The sequence below is a fragment of the Spermophilus citellus genome (assembly GCF_964194105.1).
Source record: "Spermophilus citellus genome assembly, chromosome: 15".
In the NCBI taxonomy this organism is placed as follows: Eukaryota; Metazoa; Chordata; class Mammalia; order Rodentia; family Sciuridae; genus Spermophilus; species Spermophilus citellus.
The window spans coordinates 23,683,860-23,696,426 of record NC_138195.1 but is presented as its reverse complement, the minus strand read 5'-3'; positions in this window follow the sequence as shown (position 1 = coordinate 23,696,426).

Genomic DNA, 12,567 nt, shown 5'->3' with positions numbered 1-12,567 from the left:
AGGGGATCTAATATGGTTTTAGGGGAGCAGAGGAGACTTGTAGGAAGTGGTGGCACATCCTATGTGAGTTGAAAGGTAACTAGGTAAAATGAATTGACAATATATTTTTTTTAAGATGGGAATATGCCAAGTTCCATAGAGGAAAGAGAACACTGAGTATTTGGGGCATAAAAAAGGAGTCCATTTGTTTGGGAAATTAAGGTCAAAGAATGGAACAATATGTAGAGTGAAGGTAAATGAAGCCCAGGTGACTTTAAACCAGGTGTAGGAGTTTGGGCATCAAATTGATAACTATGAAAAGTCAAAATAGAATTATTCTTAAAGTTTTAAATAGAGAATGACGCAGGCTATTTTTTCAAAGCTGTTCTTTGAAATTTTGTTGTTGTTGTTGTTAATTATTTTAGTGATAGTATTCAGACAGTAACTGTGACTAGCTTAATCTGCAGGTATTTAAGAGAAACTTTGACGGCAGTATCTTAACACTGCTAATAATCCACCTTGCATTTGTCCCTTTACATGGCTCTGTTCATTCTTATCTCAATGTTGAACACTCATTTCTAGTAAATTTAAGCTGTTGTGAAGAAAATGTGGTAAAAATAGCACAGTCTAAAACCTTTTGGAAACACAGAAGAAATACAAGTATTTCTAGAGTTTCAGTTTGAGCTGTATTTGTCAATTCCTTTAACTTTCCTATAAAGGGTTAATTTATTAGCATAAATGAGTTTATAAGCTTTACAACTAGTATGCCTCTACAAAACATAGAAGCCACTTTTTAGAAAATAATCCGTCTGACTTATTGCTTTTAAATATCACAAATGAATAAGCCATGAGTAAAAGTAAATCCTTTATCACATTTTGATTTTACTGTGTGGCCTTCCCCTGTGTGAATTTATGGTGTTAACTAGAGGAATTCACTGCTGAGATCCTCATCATTTATTGATGATTTTCTTTTTTTTTTCTTTTTAAAATTTATTTATTCTAATTAGGTATATATGACAGCAGAATGCATTTTGATTCATTGTACACAATTGCAGCACAACTTTTCATTTCTCCAGCTGTACATGATGTAGAATCACACTATATGTGCAATCATACATGTACCTAGGGTGATGATGTCCATCTCATTCCACCATCTTTCCTGCCCCCATACTTCCTTCCCTCCCTGCCCTCCCCTTTGCCCAAAGTTCCTGCATCTTCCCATGCCCTCCCCCGTTCTTATGGATCAGCATCCACTTATGGGAACATTTGACCTTTGGTTTAGGGGGATTGGCTTATTTCACTCAGCATGATATTCTCCAGCTCCATCCATTTACCCGCAAATGCTATGATTTTATTCTTCTAATGCTGAGTAATATTCCATTATGTATATATTCCACAGTTTTTTCAATCCATTCATCTGTTGAAGGGCATCTAGGTTGCTTCCACAGTTTAGCCATGGGGAATTGAGCTGCTATGAACATTGATGTGGCTGGGTCATGATATTATGCTGATTTTAAGTCCTTTGGGTACAGTGATGATTTTCTTTAGATAAAAAGAGCCGCCAGGGGAAAGGAACTTTCTCTATTAACATTGGTCTTCATACACATATGGAAACACTTCAGCAAATTGCCTAACTACGCTTTCTTTCTTGATTTCGCAATAGTCAGCTATTTATGTTACATTCCAGAGTATAGTGATATAAGGATAGAATCAGGAAATAATTTTACAAAATATTACTCCTCATTAATAAATATCTCCTTTTGAGATTGACATCTTCATGCACCTTGTGGTTCATTATTAGTTTCAACAACTCATTTAAATCTGAACAAAAATGAAATGAGATAAGCTAGACAGGTAGGAAGTGATATTTGGAGGATAAGACACTTGAAGTTGAGAATTTAGAGAATTTTCAATGATTAATAAAGGTAAGGGTGGGGATATGACTGAGTAGGATCACTGAAAAAGAGGTAGTCAAAGAACTGAGAGGTTAAATTTTAATTGAATCTTTCAAATACATATAGAAGTCAATATAAATTAAATGGGAGTAATGTCTAGGAGAGATTTAGTAAGCAAGGATTGTCAAGAAATGAGAAGTGAGCTAGAAAAACTAAAAACATTTATTTATATTTCATATATATATATAACAGCGGAATGCATTATAATTCTTATTACATATATACGGCTCAATTTTTCATATCGCTAGTTGTATACATAATATACTCACACCAATTCGTGTCTTCATACATGTACTTTGGATAATAATGATCATCACATTCCACCAACATTAATTACCCATGACTCCTCCCTTCTCCCTCCAACCCCTCTGCCCTCTCTAGAGTTCATCTATTCCTCCCACACTCCTGCTTCCTATCCCACTATGAATCAGCCTCCTTATATCAGAGAAAACATTCAGCATTTCTCTTTTCGGGATTGGCTGAATTCGCTTAGCATTATCTTCTCTAATGCCATCCATTTACTTGCAAATGCCATGATTTTATTCTCTTTTATTGCTGAGTAATATTTCATTGTGTGTATATGCCACATTTTTTTATCCATTCATCTATTGAAGGGCATCCAGTTGGTTCCACAATTTAGCTATTGTGAATTATGCTGCTATAAACATTGATGTGGCTGTGTCCCTGTAGTATGCTGTTTTTAAGTCCTTTGGGTATAGACCCAGGAGAGGGATAGCTGGGTCAAATGGTGGTTCCATTCCCAATTTTCCAAGAAATCTCTATACTACTTTCCATATTGGCTGCACCAATTTACAGTCCCACTTATACACAGCAGTGTATAAGTGTACTTTTCCCTCACATCCTCACCAACACTTATTGTTGTTTGTCTTCATAATAGCTGCCGTTCTGACTGGAGTGAGATGAAATCTTTGAGTGGTTTTGATTTGCATTTCTCTAATTGCTAGTGATGATGAACATTTTTTCATGTGTTTGTTGATTAATTGTACATCAACTTCTGAGAAGTGTCTTTTTAGGTCCTTGGCCCATTTATTGATTGTGTTATTTGTTTTTTGATGTCTAGCTTTTTGAGTTCTTTATATACCCCAATGATTAGTGCTTTATCTGATGTGTGAGGGGTAAAAATTTGCTCCCAAGATGTAGGCTCTCTATTCACCTCACATAATGTTTCCTTTGCTGAGAAGAAACTTTTTAATTTGTATCTATCCATTTATTGATTCTTGATTTTAATTCTTGTGCCACAGGTGTCTTATTAATGAAATTGGGGCCTAATCCCACATGATAGAGATTAAGGCCTACTTTTTCTTCTATTAGATGCATGGTTTCTGGTTGTATTCTTAAGTCCTTCCTCCCCATCAATGTTTATAGCAGCACAATTCACAATAGCTAAATTGTGGAATCAACCTAGATGTCCTCAATAGATGAATAGATAAAAAAATATGGCATGTATACACAATGGAATGTTACTCAACAATAAAAGAGAATAAAATCATGGCATTTGCAGGTAAATGGATGGAGTTGGAGAAGATAATGCTAAGTGAAGTTAGCCAATCCCAAAACCAAATGTCGAATGTTTCTTTGATATAAGGAGGCTGATTCATAGTGAGATAAGGAGAGGGATCATGGGAGAAATAGATGAACTCTAGATAGGGTAGAGAGGTTGGATGGGAAGGTAGGGGGCATGGGGTATTTAATGATGGTGAAATGTAATGATCATTATTATCCAAAGTACACTTATGAAAACACAAATTGGTGTGAATATACTATGTATACAACCAGAGATATGAAAAATTGTGCTCTACATGTGTAATAAGAATTGTAATATATTCTGCTGTTATATAAAACAGCAGAATATATTCAACAGTAATGATATATATATAACATTACTTTAAAAAATCATTAAATGCTTATGTCTTGGTTAGAAAAATAAAAACCAGGCAAATTGAATGAGAATGTAAATAAAAAGCTAAAAAAATTGAAGGGGGAATAAAAGGACTTAGGCAGGGTGCCATGATGCATACCTGTAACCCCAGCACCTTTGCGGGCTGAGGTAAAAGGATCACAAGATTGAGACCAGCCTCAACAAGTTAGCCAGGCCGTAAGCAGTTTAGCGAGACCCTGTCTCAAAATAAAAATTAAAAAGTGACCAGGGATGTGTCTTAGTGGTTAAGCACCCCTGGGTTCAATCTGTAATACAAAATAATAATAATAATAATAATAATAATAATAATAATAATAATAATAATAATAAAATAGAGAATAACTTAGAAGAAAGCAGTTTCAAATAACCCAATCAATAAATGGGCTAAGGAACTGAACAGACACTTCACAGAAGAAGAAATTCAACAAATATATGAAAACATATTCAACATTTCTAGTAATTAGAGAAATGAAAATCAAAACTATACTGAGAGTCCATTTCACTCCAGTCAAAATGGCAATAATCAAGAATACAAGAAACAATATATGTTTACTAACCCAACATATGTTGGCAAAAATGTGGGGAAAATAAATATTCATACATTGCTGGTGGAATTGCAAATTGGTGCAACCACTATGGAAAGTAGTATGGAGATTCCTCAGAAAACTTGGAATGGAACCACTATTTGACCCAGTTATCCCACTCCTAGATACCCAAAGTACACTTATGAAGACACAAATTGATGTGAATATACTGTGTATACAACCATAGATATGAAAAATTGTGCTCTATATGTGTAATAAGAATCAATGTTTACAGCAGCTCAATTCATAATAGTTAAACTATGGAACCAACCTAGGTGCTCTTCAACATATGAATGGATAAAGAAATTGTGGTACATATACACAATAGAATATTACTCAGCCTTAAAGAAGAATGAAATTATGGCATTTGCCAGTAGATGAATGAACTGAAGAATATTATGCTAAGCAAAACAAGCCAATCCCCAAAGAACCAAAGGCCTAATATTTTCTCTGGTATGTGGATGCTAATTCACAATAAGGGAAGGGGGAGATAGAGGGATTTTGGATTAAACAGAAGGGAGTGAAAGGAGAGAAGGGAATATGATAATACAATTAATTGGATATTAATAACCTATGTGCTTATATGTTTACATGACCTCTGTAACTCTACATCATGTACAACCAGAAGAATGAGAAATTATATTTCATTTATGTATGATGTGTCAAAAGGCATTCTATTGTCATGTATAAGTAATTAGAACACATTAAAAAATTAAATAAAAGAATGCAATTTCATTAAATTGTTCAGTGAGAAGAAAAGTAAACAGAAACCTATTGGAAATCCAGGAGAAGACAGAACTATATGGCCTGATAAAACATTAGGGGGTTAAGAAAAAAAGTTCTAGAATACAATATAACATCTACCAATATGATATTGAATACTAGGAAGTGTAGACAAGTAAGTAGATTACATAAATAGGCTGATTATTGCATTTTAAAATCAACTTGGAAAGCACTCCATTTGTAAGAAAATGACAGTTATCTTTGGTAATTCTTTAGCATCACCAACATAACTGGAGATAGATTTATATCCAACCAGATGTAATAATAGAGCTATTGCGTGTCTGTGAATCAATTTTAAAGAACATCTAATTTCAATTTCTTATATTAAAGATGGCATTCAAAATATTCATCTACTAATGCAAAAATGCATTGAATTATTAATTGAAAATACATTTCCTTGTTAGCAAGAAGAACTAAATGAGTATCACATGTAAAAGATTGTGGGTCTTCTGTTGTTAAATGTAATGCTCATTTCTTAGAAACATTAAAAAAATTATCTGAGAATTTTAAAAATATACAAATCTAAAGTAAATTTTTGTGAAACAATAACTATATTATATTTCAACTTAAACATGTCACTTAAAAATAGTGCTACAGAGAATAGAGGTGCAGCTCAGTGGCAGAGCACATGCTTAGTATACTCCAAGCCTTGTGTTCAAACCTCAGCACCAACTAAAATATAGTATTACAAAGAAGGGGTGACTTTGTAGGGGCAGATTTAATTTATTAATATTTAGTAGCCCATGATGATAGAAAAAATAAATATTAAAACTATTTACTTGCTAATTGTACACATATGACCTGCAATTAGGACTTTATAAATATAGAAGAGATTTTTGACACTACTGTTTGTGTCTATATAGGAGTATGTGGGAGCTGCTCAGTGGAGGTTATGGTACCTGTAATTGCCATCATAACCATGGAATTAGACACTGCACTGTAATCATTGTGGGCAGGAAGCAGAAGGTTTGAGGGAAAGTTGAATTTTGCAACGCACAGGATGCTTAGGTGCATGCCCTAATAACACCCCTTTAAAATCTCAGGATGCTAAAATTTCTTCAAATTAATCTCAGGTCACATCACATAAACAACAAGCCTCTGGCAACAGAGATCAAGTAACAAAAGTGTAGTTTTGAAGGGTCATAAGATGCTTTAACACGTTTTCTCCAGTAGTGCTAATTCTGGACCTTTCACTGGAAGGATTATAATTTCTTTGAAAAACTGTGCTTTTTTCCCAATTTTAACCTCTGCTAATTCTCAACTCAGTTTCATTCTGATTTCTGCTTTTCACTTGCTGACCTCCACATTCACCATTTCAGTCCACTAGGAATAAGTTCTACCCAGGTCTTCCCAAACATTGATAAGAATATTATCATCAGGGTTTACACTAAGAAAGCCCTAGCCTGAAAAAAAGCCCATTTGAAATATTCTTTAGTGTAGGACATAGTCAAACCACAACCCACATTTGGACCCTTTTCAATCTTTCATTTCTAAGAACTGATAATTTCCACTATCTGCCTTTTCTTCTCCCTAAACTGAGCATTATTACAAAAGATTGAGGTTTTGCTGAATATTTCCACCACAAATGTGTGTGATTAAACATAGGTATTTATAGGCGGACATCCAAATTGTGATACATGGTAGCTATCTACTGGAAAAATTATCACTACTTTCAGCTGTTATTTCCTTATCTTCAACATAGGAATTCATTCATCATTCATCACTGTGCTGTGGACAGAATAATGAGTAAATCTGAAGGCACCTGCTTCTACAGGCCTTACAGTTTCATTAAATATTAATATTTAATTCATAGTTTTGGAGAGTATTAAGTGAAAGCATGGCATAGCTAACATATGTGAGTATTTAAATACCAAATAAGGTTTTATGTGCTCTACATAACTAAAACATTTATTCCTCACAATAGTAGCATGGAGTAGGTACTATTATTATTTCCACTTTATCGATTATAAAACTGCACCACAGAAAAATTCTATTCTGCAAGGTGGCTCAGCTATTAAGCAGTAGAGCTCACTTTATTAATGCTTTTACTTTTTCACTGATATAACAGAATCTTGAGTTTGGTTCATTTGATGCAACTGTGACTAATCAAATTACTAAATATAATTAAATATAGACCCATCACTTTCTCTTTTCATTCACTAATTAGATGTTATCATTTGCACATGGTACAAGGAACTAGCCAGCAACCCATTGCTAGAAACCCAATGTTCAAACATGATCTTGGGGTACAGTACAGCAGAGGGACTAAGTAACATTTATTTTGAGATAGCTTGATATTAATATTTTTTGGGGAATTTTTTAAGCACCAAAGATGCTCATCAGGACAAATAACAGAAATCTTGTTAAAGTATTGTATGCATTCTGGTCACTGGTTCTGATAATTGGTCACTCGGCTATCTCAGTCTCGAGGTAGAGATGCAGAATCAATACATGGACACTGGGAGCTGGTGAGAGCTGGTAGGTTGCCGCAGTCTGGCTGGGCACAGAATCACGAGCCACTCAAGCAGGAACAAAACTTTATTTTTGAAAATGCTGCCAATACCCCATACGCCTCCGGCAAGCAAGCCGGTCCACCCACATGGTTGCGTCTACCGGAACCGGGGCCCAGGACCTCCCCCGGAATTCCCTCCTACTATCCTTCCCCAACCAATGGGAACTCTCCAGGAGTCCCGTAACATGAGTCCCGTAGCAGGCCAAGGTGAACAGCAGGAGTCCAATTTCCATATGAATGTAAATCTTAACATAATCATATCATCTCAATGGCTAGCTGGCGTCACCTTACAACCAAAAGTGCCATGCATCATATTATTTGGTTGTGGCTCCTAGCAGTAGGTGACAACCTCAGTTGACCTCCAAGCAAGCTCATTTATTTTTGGAATGCATACAGCTGTATGAGTTCAGGTAGGGTGGACCCATCAATCACACATAAGCACCTTAACGTCTATAAGCCAATCATCTTATGCCTAATGTAACCTCACTATGAGGAAGCACTAAATATTGCTGTCGTGATGGAAGACAGTCTGGAAGGGTCTTTGTCCCCAAGGGAGGGGGACTTTATGAGTTGGGGGTTTCATGCACTGAAGCATCTGACTCTTGTTTTCCTGACCAGGTAGTCTGGTAGCTTGGCAAGGCTGACCACAAGTGCTGAGGATGTAGTGAAACTGATGGCTTGCTAGGGCAGAGCACCCCATCCTACAGGTGTTCCTATGTGTGCTCTATATAACTAAAACATTTATTCCTCATAATAGTAGCATGGAGTAGGTACAGGCCTGTATAAGTGTAGGTTTTCCTAGCACTCTGAGCTGCTCATAGCTACTAGCTGTAAACCGAAAGTTATTCCAAAATTTATCACAAATGCTTTAATTTTTAAAATTATTTTTTAAATTTACACATAGGGATTAGACAGTGATTGGTGCTTCTAAAGTTATCAGTTTATCCCTTAGTAGCTTACAGCTGACTTCTTCCTGCATCATATGTCAACATCTATGTAAGGGTGTGCTGAGAGAAAGGTACACTCATACATTGCTGGTGGGACTGCAAATTGGTGCAACTACTATGGAAAGCAGTATGGAGATTCCTCAGAAAATTGGGAATGGAACCATCATTTGGCCCAGCTATCTCACTTCTTGGTTTATGCCCAAAGGACTTAAAATCAGCATACTATAGTAATGCAGCCACATCCATGTTTATAGCAGCTCAATTCACAATAGCTAGACTATGGAACCAACCTAGGTGTCCCTCAACAGATGAATGGATAAAGAAAATGTGGTATATATACTCAATGGAATATTACTCAGCTTTAAAGAAAAGTAAAATTATGGCATTTGCCAGTAAATGGTTGGAGTTGGAGAATATCGTACTAAGCAAAATAAGCCAATCCCACAAAACCAAGGGTCAAATGTTTTCTCTAATATGTGGATGCTAATTCACAATAAGGCGGGGGGCACTAGGGAAGAATAGCATTACCTTAGATTAGGTAGAGGGAAGTGATGGGAGGGAAGAGGAGGGGATGTGGAGATAGGAAAGATAGTAGAATGAAACAGACATCATTACTGTATGTATATATGTGACTGTACGACCAATAGGATTCTGCAACCTGTACACTCAAAAAAATGAGAAATTATATCCCATCTATGTGTGCTATATCAAAGTCATAAATGCATTCTACTGTAATGTATAACTAATTAAAACAAAAAATTTTTAAAAAGAATAGGTTACATAACATTAAACTCATGTTATTAATATTATGATAGCTTATTTCTTAAAAAAATTTTCACTCTTATCTGAAATACCCAGCTCACCCCACTGGTGAGGCAACACTCTCCACCAGAATAATTGTTCTCAGCACTTGTAGCAGCTGTTCTCTTGAAGGCTTTTGGAAACTCCATCTTCATTAGCTCCTATCCTAAACAAAATGCTTTACTTTACTTCTTCCTCAACCTATACTTCTTTTTTTTTTTTTTTTTTTTTTTTACATTTTTTTTATTGGTTGTTCACAACATTACAAAGCTCTTGACATATTATATTTCATACATTAGATTGACATGGGTTATGAACTCCCAATTTTACCCCTAATGCAGATTGCAGAATCACGTCAGTTACACATCCACAATTTTACATAATGCCATATTAGTGACTGTTGTATTCTGCTACCTTTCCTATCTCAACCTATACTTCTTGACAAAATTTCTAAAGTGCTATATATATTTGGTGCTACCTCTGTCCGAACAGAACTCCTTTTCATTTTAATGATAGGCACATAGGGTGGAGAATGTTGACTAGTATTTTTGAATAACAATTTTTTTTTTTTTGTCAAAGAAGACACATTTTGCGGTGGTGAGTCTTTTTCATGCTCCCGTCTTTGCAAATTTTCTGACCTGTGCCCAGTGGAAGGGAAGAGGTAACCGTATTTATATCACAAGGTTCATTTTCTGCTGACCAAGCCTAGTGATTGAGAGAAAATTAATACAGTAGGTATATCAGCAATAAATCAAATTCTGTTTTAGCAAAGTTTAAACTAGGGGAAATAGTCTAAGTAGGCAATGGTGAAAACTAGTAAACCAAAGTTCATATACTTAATTTAGGTGTATTAGACATATTTGAATATTCTCCTTTTTAATCTTGTTCTCTTTCTGTGCCTGACACTACTCAATCGCCATAGTTTGATGCCTAACCTGCTTCTTATGCAGTATTTTGTCTTTAGTTCTCTTATTTCTACATAGTCTTGCCTTAGTTTAGGCAATCTTATATATTTCCATTTCTAAGTGGGTAGGTCTACATCCCCTAAACTATCAGTAAGTCGAAATCTTCAATTTTCTACATCTCTATGTAGCTATTCCATGAGTATTTCAAACACCTCATGCTCTTAAAATAAAACAATCTTCTTCTTGTCAAGATCATTGTACTGTCATGTGTAACTAATTAAAACAAATTAAAAAAAGATCACACAACTCACATTCATTTTAGTAAATAATATTCATGAATTCTGATTTTGCTTCTAATATCTTACAACTTAAAGCATGAAAATATCTATTTTTTTGCATTGTAATTCTTAATACACATATATACCACAATTTTTCATATCTCTGTTTGGATATAAGGTGTGTTAGCACCAAATTAAAATCTTCATACATGTATTTTGTAATTTCCAAGACATCTCTTTTGTTGTATCCCTTGAAAGAAGCTAGCTGGGCCTTCCCTGACTTCCCATCAACTGGCCCTGCCATCTACCAGGCTTGTACATGCATGATCTCATTTACCTTGTCTCCAGTTAGTAAATCACAATGAGCCTACTCTCCTCCATCAGTTCACAGCAGTCCTCTCCTTATGCTTGCTATTACTTACTTTATATCTAGGGAGGTCCTCAGTTTTCTATTCCTTGGGATATTGTTGATCTGAATGGGATCCTCGGAGTTTAAAATGCAACCAACCCACTGCTTGCAGTGACTCAGAAGCAATTTCTATCCCTACCGAAAAGAAAACACTTCTAAAATCACTACTCTCTTAAAAAGACAAATTAAGATGTATTGTTTTTGAAAAGCCAAGCAAATAATTTAAATATTAATACCAGAAGACTTAAAAATATAGTGTCCTATATATTGAATGAGAAAATGAGGTATATAAATTCAAACATGAAAAATAAAAATTAAAAATTGCCTCCAAAAAAAATCTTCTACATGTTAGTTGCTTAGTACAGAAGTATTTTATTGAATTTAATTGTGATCAGTCACAGTGGAAATAAAAAATGGAATGTAGGTTTTGAGTTGGGCCTTCTGTGAAAGATGAAAAGAGAAAAGAATCTTCCAAAGATAGAGTATATCAGGAAACACAAAATCAGCTATAAACATTACACATTCCTAGAAGGGTGAGACTGGCTTGTCTAGAGTAGGATAAGATTGATGGGACATAAAGTTGGATAGTTATGGTGGGAAAAATGTGGCAGAATTTGCAACATGTTTAAACTTGATGTCCTTTAAAAATTGGTATCCATTTATTACTTTGGAATAGAAAATATGATGGACGTATTTGGCATTCCTTACCTGGCCTTCATTCTTTGCTTCACTCTTCCCAAATTTGAGAATTTCATTCTGAGTAGTCATTGAACTCTCCTCAACGAAACCCTTATGTTTATCAAATGATAACTTCACACTTATCTTCATGGGTACATGTGAAGCCTAACCCTTTCTAATCAGAATGAACTTTGGGAATCTTGTTCAGCAACATTCTTGTGTGGTATGGAGAATTAAAAACAACCTATGCTATATTCATCATCAAACTATGTTAAAAGACAGCTGAAAAACAATGCTGAGACAAGGCTAGAATACTCTTCTCTCAGCTAGAGAACATTTCTAGAAGTTTGAAGTATCATGAAAAACAAAAGAATAATTTTTGGAAAGTAATATTGTAATCCTTGTTAATATTAACTTACCTACAACACATACTGTGTATTATTTGGGAAAAATGCAAATCCATAAAGTATGATTGGATGTGGTCAAAAAATACATATTCATTTAATGAACTGAATTTCTTTCAATGGTTTTTGAATTTTAATGTTAATGGCTAAAAGGAGAAAAGTTTTAACTTCATTTCTATTTCCAAATCTTTAGAATTGATTTTCACTTTGTGTTGATTTTTTGCCCAAAGAGTTCACAATGCCCTTGCAGTCATCAGTATGTTGCAGCTGCCTCATTTGAAGCTTGTATGAGCCATTCATCACCTTTTCAGAAACTTTGTCAATTCTCATGATGAAAAGATTTATGTCATTTCTCCGTTAGGTATATGAGAATTGTATTTCTTTTTCTCTAGA